Consider the following 11,711-nt stretch of genomic DNA (forward strand, 5'->3'; position numbering starts at 1 on the left):
CAGCCTTCATTCTGCTACAGATTTCAAGAATCTATTTTGAAACCCCTTTCTCTGGTAACCATCGGGGGGCAGCGCACGTAGAAAGCCCTCTCATCTGCTGGAAGTAAGAAGTAGGATGGTAGAGCTGGAGATAGCCTAAAACAGGTGCGATGTCTGTTAATATTTCAATATACAATCTTGCTACAAAAGGATATAATTAAACATTAAAAAGAGGTTACTTTTTAAAAATAGAATATCTTTTCTCAAATTCTAGTTTTCTCAGCTTATGTCAAGAGAATTTAGCAGAAATTGAAAAGAGAAAAAAACCCAGGGAGTTGGCACCAGACCAAACTAAATTCTGAGCATGAGAGTATAAAGATTACTTCAGTGTTAACAAGTTGTTTTAAGGACTTTTTTTTTTTTTTCCAGAAAACAATGGGCATGGACCTTTTTCTTTTCATAAAAGAGTCTGTAGCAGGACTCCCAACTAAGAACCTCAATGACCTTCTGGTTTTGGATGCCAAAAACTAGTTCCTATTTTGGTATTGATGCTCGAGATTATTCCCACATATGAACACACCCCAACCACAGAGTCCAGTGTCTGCTCATTAAGGTCAGATTTGTCTGTCACACACCAAATGACTGCCATCTTTATTCCAAATTTATCATTCTCATCAGCAGTTATATTTTTGTTATTTCTTTATTTTTTAAAACGACAAAAAAATGAAGTATTCGGATGACACTGCAAAGACAAGTGACTAGTAACTATGCCAAAACCAAGTTGTTTGCTTAGCCCACATGTGTTTCCACTGTACCATGCTGAATTAGGTGGCTTAAACAAATGAATACCCAATGAACAAAAATGTAGAATATGTGGAAAGGGAATGTAAGAAATTCCAGATCTTGGGTTTAAAAATAAATATTTACTCACATGAACAATATAAATACATAAAGTTATTTCGAGTTAGCAAGTTGGTTTTTTTTTTTTTTTTTGCAAGTTGGTTTTTAACCAAATACCCAACTTTTTCTTTTTTAGGTGTATCAGGCTGTATGAAAAAACAAGTAGATAATCCTCGGGGCACCTGGGTGGCTCAGTGGGTTAAGCCTTCTGCCTTCAGCTCAGGTCATGGTCTCAGGGTCCTGGGATCAAGCCCCACATCAGGCTCTCTGCTCAGCAGGGAGCCTATTTCCCCTCTCTCTCTGCCTGCCTCTCTGCCTACTTGTGATCTGTCTGTCAAATAAATAAATAAAATCTTTAAATAAAAAAAAGTAGATAATCCTTTGTTCTTAAAATTTATCATCCTTCTTAAGAACACATGATGAATTAATTGGCATTTTAGGTGTTATTAGTTTAGAAAGTTGCATTTTTTTTGGTCTTCCTCTTTCCTTTATTCCCTGTTTTGAATGCTAGTGAGAGAGAAGACAGTAAATGAGTATTCAAAACAGTATTTTCAAAGATACTTGTTCTCCAGGGGCTCCAAACCTATGTTTCTCAAAGTGATGTCCATGAACATCTGTCTCCTAGCTATAAATATAAATTCCTGATTCCTACCCTGAATGTGCTGAATCAGAATCCCAGGAGGCAAGGCCTAATAATTTGCATTTTGGGGACAATCCCAGGTAATTTTATGTTTAAAAAAATGAATTTCAAAAACCACTATCCTAGCAAATCAAGTACAGGGCTCATGGAGGTATACCTGAGACTGGGATGAACCTTGCACTTGGCAGTGCGTTGCAATCGCTTTCAGCCAGGCAATAGTCACGATGCCATTTTGGTTGTCTGCTATAGAAACACAGGTCTCACACAAACAGCAAGTGGGCATTTATCAAATTTTATTTACCTCATTAACAAGGGAATCAGCAGGAAGACAGAGCATTTGAAGAAGAGTTGTGGAAAGAAATACGATTGCCGTTAGTTAGCTTTCTACAGGGCAATGCAAGCAAATGTTAATATTTCTGCTGAACTAGAGAATCATAATACCTGTCTTTCTCTTTAGGTTAAAAATGAATTCTTCAGAGTTGCATAAAGTCAGCACCTTTATTATTTGCGATTAGTCAAAAATGTACTTTGATAATTTGCATTCCACCAAAAGAATCAGATGAGGGTCAAAACAGTGACTTAGTCTTGCTTGTTTCCCCTAGAGGCAGAATCTGAAACAAAGACATAGGGGCAAATAATTTATTTGGGCGGTAGTCCCAGGAAGTGAGCTGGGGAGCATGAGGGGAATGGGAGGCGATGTCAACACAGATGGTTAAAAAGTCGGTGAATTTTCCTCCAGTGGGGACTCTACTGGCTCCTCTGAGAAGCATGCAGAATAACTTCCCTGAGTCCTTCCCCAAAGGGTGGGTGCCTGAAACATTATCAGTTTACTCCTACTTCCCCATTGGTTGCAAGCTGCTGGTGGAGGAGGGGTGGCGGAGGTGAGGGAGTTCTCTCTCAAGGCCAAGACCCAGTGAGAGCAGAAGACCCTGAGGCAGAAAGTGGACATGCTTTACGGCAGGTGTCTGAGAGGGGAGGAGGCCAAGAAGAGGTACCTCTGATCTCAAAGGAGGTTGTCTGCCACAACAGAGTCTTCAAAGCCATCTACTATAAGCGGGATTATTGGAAGATGCTTTAGCATGGTATCAAAAATCAAGCAATCCTTAAATTACTTTTTAAAATTTAAGATAAATTTTCTTTCACGCCATGCATGTAAGATTAGTCGTGTATTCATATTATGATCACATTGGTGGAATTCTTAACCAGTCATCAGTGGTTGGTACTATGTGTGTTGCGTTTAACTGTCATTTAACGTAATTTGAAAATATTTATACTATCAGCATTGAAACAACACCAAAGCCAAAAAAGATATGGAAATAGTGAGGCGTGAGCTGGATCATTGGAATAACTACAATCATGAATTTTCTAGCAGAGCAATAAGCTTTATAGTACCTATGAAAGAAAAGTATCTATAATTAATTAAAGTTGTGCTTTATAGCATACACACAAGCAATGCACATGAATGCAAGAAAAATTACTAAATCCCTCAGAAAAACATAAAGAATTTCCTAAGCAAACTTGAGGATGGTGTAGTCCATTTGTGTGTTTTGCAAGACTCTCACTGAGGCATTGCCTTACAACTAAAATTGGTAGCAGTTACACAATGGCATGTAAAATAAAGCTCTTTCAATAGAGTCCTATATTTGATAAAATATTGTAACATGTATACAAGTCCATCACCTCAAATAAGTTGGGCTCAAAGTTTTTACATAGATTTGGTACTTTTTTTTTTTTCATTCGGATCTTGGGCGCCATTGTGAAATCCACATATTAAGACTGAAGTGAGAATTGGAGGATTGATTGACTGATTGATTTTTAAAGAATTTATTTATGCATTTGAGAGAGTATGAGAGAGCACAAGTAGGGGGAGTGGCAGAGGGAGAGGGAGAAACAGGCTTCCCTCTGAACAGGGAGCTCCCCCATAGGACTATATCCCAGGATCCTGGGATCATGACATGAGCCAAAGGCAGACATTTAACCAGCAGAGCCACCCAAGTGCCCTGAGAATTGGAGGGTTTAGACATTCTTCCTCCTTTTGGGCAAAGGTCTGAGCTCTTCCGTCTTGAGTAAAACAAAGCTTTTGATGCTTTCCGTTAACATGATTTTGATGGCCACTCAGCTTCAGGAAATCACAAAAGTAACCTGGGTGGCTAGGGCTTCTGTCCCCACCCTGTTCTTCAGGGACCCCCCACACTTTGGTGTGCCTTCCTGGAAGTTTTTAAAATCCTCCTCCACTGGCTGAGACTTGCCAGGGCAGGCAGGTCTGCAGAGCCAAATGCCAGAGCCCAGACCGGGACCAATGTAGGTCTGGGACCCTGCATGTGGGATCCATAACCCAGAGAGCTCCAGAATTCAGATTATTGTCTACGGGATTGTACCAGCGCCCTATAAACTGGCCCTCCAGTTCCAGAAGGGCGTTCTGGTTAGTGGATTCTCACACTGGCTGGCATATTTCTTTCCTAAAATCAAGTCAGATGGTGCTCTCACAACAAAGCTCATGAGTTGGAATGATTTAGGTTGTATATATCAACACAGGCCCTGCAGAAGTATTTACCCTGGCTGCCAAACCAGGGTCACCCTGAACACCCTGAACATGGGGAAAATTTTTAAGCCAGCCTAATAAAACTTGAATTTTAACATAGAACACCTGTTGGATACAATACTTTATGTCTTTCACAATACAGGAGTTTCAATACTATATAGGCAATAACCTTATCTAGTTGTTCTTGGTAAAGTTCTATGTGAATCATTACTAAATGCCTCTTCAATTTATATGTGAGACTGAGTGTTTATACGTGTGCCTGTGATTTTGGTGGGCACACAGTGATAGAGTAAGATGATAGTTCTTTATGTAAGTTCTGTTTGCAAAACAAAATTATGCAGTGTGTTGGTAAGGGCTTGGAGAGCGAAAGGCATCTGGAATAATTACCGTGGGAAATACTATAAGAAGTAAGTTAGAAATAAATAGATTAGGAGGGAAAGATGAGTCATTTATAGCGTACCTGCTATGATTTAAATATGTCATCAGGTTGACTTTTCACCCAACTTAGAGTGGAATGCCTAGGCTTAATCCCTCCTGACAGATAAATAAGACAAGATTTTGAAAGACTAAGAAATTTGCTGACATTCACAATAGGAAAATATAAGCAGAGTATGGCTGTGAATCCAACTTCTAGTCTAGTGCTCTTTCCAGGCATTAAAACTGCTCCTCAGAAATGTGAACCTGGTTAATTGACTTTAGAAACAATATTCAACTTCCTTTCTTAAATCAACTATAACTGAAATGGGAGGGAAAATGGTGTCTGGTTTGGGAGTGGGGGATGAATCAGTAGATGCTAAAGATGTGGTTGCCACCAAATATTTGAAAGTTCCATTATCTTCAGGGAAGTCTGACTGGCTCAGTTGGTAGAATGTGCGACTCTTGATTTCAGGAAGGTGGCTTTGAGCCCCATGTTGGATGTAGAGGATATTTAAAATCTTAAAAAAAAAAAAAAAAAAAGGTAAAAGCTCCTTTATCTTTAATTAATACACAAAGCTTAAAATATTGCTTAGGTTTCCGGAGACTGCTTTTAAAAATAAGCAATTAAAACATAATTTCCAAAGCATAGTAACTGTGCATCTATGTATACATATATATGTATGATATAGAATCCCATATTAAAGGAATTTTAACATTTCGTCTTAAACTTCCAAGTATGCATACCTTTATTTTATCAGAAAAGAACTTGAGAAGCTGCTCAAGGTCATGCAACATTGTTTTCCAAGTCAGAATTTTTAATTGCTTTGTCTAACCCAGAAATCCCATTGCTCCTACTTCTGACTCTCTATGGGAAGAGGGATCTTCTGGAGAGCTTTTAACATTTTTTTAACATGTCTTTTTAAAATAGGCTATGACATTTATAGTAAGCAATACCTTACCATTTCCAATGCTTGAATACTTTGGGGAAAAATAAGTCAAGAAAAATAATAAATTACTTTGACTAATAATATACCTATGCATAGGATTAGCATATATTCGGAAGCTAATATATTTTATCTGGATGATTTACTATCAACCATTGTTAATTAAGCTTCACAGGTTTCAAGTGTGCATTTAATTAAACAATAATTTTGAATAAACTTGATTTCTTATCTTGCTGTATAATATGGTGCAAAAATATGGCCACTGGGCTGTCCTAAAAATCTCAGTCACCCCTCTACAAAGTCATCAAAAGCATTTGATTAAGTTACTTGCAAACTTTCACTCCATTCCTTACCCTGATTTCATTCATTGATTTCAGCATTCTACTGAACCTCCATTCTGGGCTTAGAACAAAGCACTTCCGGAAGTGCTCACAGTACAATGGGAGGCAGACACACATAGCCGAGTGCGAAGGATGCAATAGAAGTATTTACACAGTGTCTTCGTCCTTTTAGCCTGCTTTAACACGAATACCTTGAACTCAGAGGCTAATAAAGGACAGGTATTTATTTCTCACAGTTCTGGAGGCTATAAAGTTCAAGAACAAGACACCCGCAGATTCAGTGTCTAGTGAGACCCTGCTTCCTGGATCATAGACAGCCATCTTTCCGTTGTGTTCTTAAATGGCAGAAGAGGAAAGGTTGCTCTTGGAGGTCTTTTTTATAAGGAAACTAATCCCATTCATGAGATTTCACCCTTAGGACATAATTACCTCCTGAAGCCCCACCTCTTAATACATCTCACTGGGTTTAGGTTTCAACATACAGCTTTTAGGGGGAACACAAATATTCATACTATAGCACATGGCAATAAAGGAGTTTGTTAAAACTCCAAACAGGAATTGAAGAGATATTTTGTCTGGATTCCGGAAGGCTGTAGAGGAAGTCATCAATTCATTTATAACATATAAAGCTTGGGTTCTCTCAAAATCGTACTCTTCCACCTGAAAAGTATTGAATATGTTTTAAAGTTAAAATATGTTCAGATGACCCGTAAAGACAAATTCTTGATTATGTTTAAAAAAGGTGATTTTTGAATTATTTCTTTAGTTTTGTTTTGGCCAGTTTCTGTCATTCCCCAACTAAAATAATTTTTAAATCACACGACGTAAAGAATCAATAAAAACATGAAAGAATTAACTGGTAAAAATATTAAGAGTTTTTTAGATTAAATTGTTTTATATTTAATTTCTCTCTTTCATGTGTGGTGTCAGTAACGATGCTTGTAAAGATAGGTTATATACATAAAACACATAAAATCCAACTCAGTGTGGTTAGGCCATGAAAGACATTTATGGTGTAATGGAACTGAAAAGGTATAAGCAGACATGGTTTGATCAAGGTTATGATTTCATTTGTCTTTGAGTCTCTTTGCTCTGCTTTGTTCCACATGCTGCTTTCTCTCTCCAGCTGTTATCAAGATGGTCATAACAGACCAGCCTCAAGCCACACATGATACTATTCAGAGGCCAAGAGACAAAAGCAAGAAAGTACCGTATTCTCTAAAAAGGCATCCCAGTGATCCAAACTGTTACACATGCTCTTTCCAGGACCAAGCCTATGTCCAGAGAAATACCATGTCGGTTTGACTTGAACCTGGATTCCCGTGGACTTATCAGGTCTTCTGCTGGAGTGTATCAATCTGTGACCCCTGAGATACACGGATTGTTTGTTGAAGAGAACAGATGATGGGACACACCCAACAATGAGTAACACACACACGTTTTTACTCATACATTTAGCAATTAGTCTATTTTCTATCTAGCTTGCATACATAGTTTACATAGTAATTTTAAAATGAGTACAAATTTTTTGACATTCTTCTCAGCAGGACACAAAGTGGATGACCCATCCCCTTGCATCATGGTAGGACTCTGACTGCTTTAACCAATAAAATAGGCATATTGATTTCTGAGGTTAAATCATGAAAATCCAAGCAACAGCCTCTTGGTTCTTTGAACATTTGCTCTGCAGGAGCCCACTGTGGAATCCAGTTGCAGTGCTGTAAAAAGCCTAGCCACCTAGAAAGGTCTTGTGTGGCTCAATAGTCTCGACTGAGCCCAGCTTTAGTGCCTGTCAAGGGAGTCTGTTGATTCTAACACTCAGCCATTTGAGGTCTCCCCCGCCACCACCCGTACCCTTCCCCACCCTCTGCCGCTGCTCATAACTTCCAAGCCGAGATTTCATGGAGCAGCTGTGAAGACATCCCAGGACAAGTCCTCCCAGCTGTGCTTTGAATTTCTGACCCACAGAACCCAAGAGCATCATAAAATTGATGTTACTTTACGCCAGTACGTTTGAGGTGGTTTATTACATAGCAGTATATAACCAGACGGCTTCAATGTCTTTGCTGAGTAGGAAATCCATACACTTGGAAAGAGGAAGAAAGAAAATCTGAAAACAGAGGGAATTGCCAGGCATTTAAACAACAGCATATGTTTTGAGAGGGGAGGATGATGTTTTTGAAATAGAATGATGGTAAACAAAAGCGTGGCGGTATACATCTAGCGTCACCCTTAATGATCCTCGTTGTACAAATTCCAGCTGTGAAGACTCTGCCTCCTCTAACCGTCACATCAACTCACTGGTTCTCAGGTTTTACTTTATAAACCAGAAATGGGATGATTCTTTTCCTTTGGCTGCATGTGCCAGAGAAGCTATAGAGATTTTTTTTTTAATTAATTTATTTTTATTTGCTTATTTACAGCATAACAGTGTTCATTGTTTTGGCATCACACCCAGTGCTCCATGCAGTACGTGCCCTCCCTATTACCCACCACCTGGTTCCTCAACCTCCCACCCCACCCCACCCCCTCCTGCCGCCCCTTCATAACCCTCTGGTTGTTTTTCAGAGTCCATAGTCTCTCATGGTTCATCTCCCCTTCCAGTTTCCCTCAACTCCCTCTCCTCTCCATCTCCCCATGTCCTCCATGTTATTTGTTATGCTCCACAAATAAGTGAGACCATATGATACTTGACTCTCTCTGCTTGACTTATTTCGCTCAGCATAATTTCTTCCAGTCCCGTCCATGTTGCTACAAAAGTTGGGTATTCGTCCTTTCTGATGGAGGCATAATACTCCATTGTGTATATGGACCACATCTTCCTTATCCATTCATCCGTTGAAGGGCATCTTGGTTCTTTCCACAGTTTGGTGACCGTAGCCATTGCTGCAATAAACATTGGGGTACAAATGGCCCTTCTTTTCACTACATAGAGATTTTTGAAGGAAATTCTAAAGTTCAGGTGACAATTCTGCTAAGAAGCAGGACCTAAATCATTCACTCAGATCCTCACAATCACCTTTTCTCTTGCTTCCTCTCCCTACTTGTAATCTGTTTGTTTATTCCTTATTCACAACTTCATCAAGGTAAGGGAAATGAATGGAAATAGGAATAGAAAATATATTAATTTTTATTTCCATATAGTAGGGATAAAGGCTTAATAGAAAAAATAGTAAATTAACAACTTGGAGAGTATTTCCCTGCTTCTTTACAATTTTTATGGAATTTTGTGGTTTACAAATATTTTCAAGTATGTTTTAAGATATGATCAAAACCATAACAGCAAATATATTAATTTGCATATGAGATGATAGAGGGTCATGGTGGATATGTCTTGCCCAGGGTCACAAATCTAGTCTAGGACTCAAACACAGGTAAAAAGCACTTTGTTCTCATTTTGACTATAATAAGTCTCATACTAAGCTCCTGCTTTTATCTCTTTATCATTGGTATTTCAATATTCTTATTTCAATACTATATATAAACAAAAATAGAAATTTGACTGAATAATGAAATGCATTATAATGTACCACCAGAATTTACTGCATTACCAATGTAAAAAAACATAATATTTCCATATTTTTCCCAATTAACTTCTAAATGACCCCGTCCCCTTGCTGGTCATTGAATCTCTAGTTTTTCACCACCTAAAATATCTAAGAGTTACTGGAGATGACTTAGTTCACAGGAGAGTTAGTCAAACATAAAATTCCAAGAGAAAAAAATAGAAACCTGAAGAATTTAATATCGTCATTTCTTCTTGGCATATGGTATCAATTTTGTAATAGTCCCGCACATTTGTTTATGAGCTCTCAAGTGTTACTGCCCTTCTAGGAACCCACCTAAGACATGCCACACTCTCACGTTCAGTGTCAAGGAAATAGCTCATTTTTAAAAAATTGAGATACAATTGATATATGGCGTTATAATGATTTCAGGTGTACAGCATCATTGGATGTTTGTCTACATGGCAAAACGATTACCACAGTAAGTCTAATTCTCATGCATCACCACACATGGTCACAACTTTTTTCTTGGGATAAGAACTTTTTTAAAATTTTTTATTTATTTTTTATAAACATATAATGTATTTTTATCCCCAGGGGTACAGGTCTGTGAATCGCCAGGTTTACACACTTCACAGCACTCACCATAGCACATACCCTCCCCTATGTCCATAACCCCACTTCCCCTCTCCCAACCCCCCCTCCCCCCAGCAACCCCCAGTTTGTTTTGTGAGATTAAGAGTCACTTATGGTTTGTCTCCCTCCCAATCCCATCTTGTTTCATTTATTCTTCTCCTACCCCCCCAACCCCCCATGTTGTATCTCCACATCCTCATATCAGGGAGATCTTGGGATAAGAACTTTGAAGATCTACTCTCTTAGCAACTTTCAGATATGCAATACGGTATCATTAACTGTAGTTATTATGCTATACATTACATCCTCAGGACTTATGTGTTTTATAACTGGAAGTTTGTACCTCTGACCACCTTCACCTATTTTGTGCCCCCCGCTCCTCTATCTCTGGCAACCACCAATCTGTTCCGTGTGTCTATGAGCTTTTCGTAGTTGCTGTTGTTGTTTTAAATTCCACCTATAAATGAGATTGTGGAGTATTGGAGCTACGCAGGTGATGGTGACTGTCGGGTGGTTTGTATAGATGTAAAACTGGTATGTCGAGGCGGGTATGTGGAGGGCCCCATATAAAGGTCTGGGAAAGACAAGGAAGAGGAAGTTAGTTGCTGAGGAAGAGTGGAAAGTGGCCAAGACTGATAGCACCCAAGGTTATGAGGAGAACTTCCATTCAACATTCATTCCGCTGGCCTAATCTCTTCTGATTTCAGAATGGAATGGCGCAGTCGGGTGGTTGTAGCCTTGGACCTTGGCAGAAGTCTTATTGAACCCCTGTGATCTGTATCAGAAGCCTGCATCTGGTCCTATCTTTCAGGAAACTATACCAAAGATGGTACATTCTCATATTCAGTATTTAAAAAAAAAATGTCATTTTTTTTAAACTGGATTACGTGGAGCTTCCAGAATTAGTAACACGTTGACCTAAAAATGGCTTACTTCCAAGAACATTGAGCGGTTGAACTAACATCTCCAACCCAGATTTCCCAAATTATCAAGAGTCTTGTTTTCCTTTATTATTACACTTTTGTCTGGAGCTACTTTAGCTACAAAAAAACAAACAAACGAACAACAAAAAAAAACAAACCAAAACAAAGCAACAAACTCATGACCTTCCAAAGTAAGAGAACATGTGCTTTCAGTACACAGGCCACAGTGATCCTTTTAAAAAATACAGTTTTGATCACCTTTCCTCTCTCTCATCATTTTCTCATTGCCCTGGCTTGTCCCATGCATCCTTAGAAAATGGGGCAACCTAAGCTCTCCTCCCCTTTATTTCTTTTTACCTACAATTGGTCTCCAGTCCCCGGGCCTCCTGACCACCCCGGGGATAAATCCGGCAGACTCCCATCTCTGGATATTTGCAGTTGGTATTTCCTGAGTTGGATGCACTCTCCCAGCCATCCCCATGACTCACTCCCTTTCTTCTGGTCTTTGTTTTCTAAATCAGAGCTTTATGACCACCCTATTTAAAACGGCACTTCAGCCACCATACTCTTTTTCTCCTTTCATGTACTCTCCAATTCATGCCAGAATTATCCCTTTGGGATTTTCTTTGTTAATCATATGTAGCCCACCAAAAACAAAGCTCCTTGAAGGCAAGGATTATTGTTTTGTTCACAGCACCCAAAAAAAGCCAAGTATAAAAGAAGTCCTCAGAAAATCTATATGTTATATAAGTTGAATTGAGTTGGAGCCATATTCGTTATAGGCAGTGACAAAAAGATATTCAGGAGAAAATTCTTTATTCTGGGACTGCTCTCTGGAGTGGGTTTCTTAATTATGCCAGCATAGAATAAATAGACAACCATT

Source organism: Meles meles, chromosome 4 (assembly GCF_922984935.1).
Source record: "Meles meles chromosome 4, mMelMel3.1 paternal haplotype, whole genome shotgun sequence".
NCBI classification, from domain to species: domain Eukaryota; kingdom Metazoa; phylum Chordata; class Mammalia; order Carnivora; family Mustelidae; genus Meles; species Meles meles.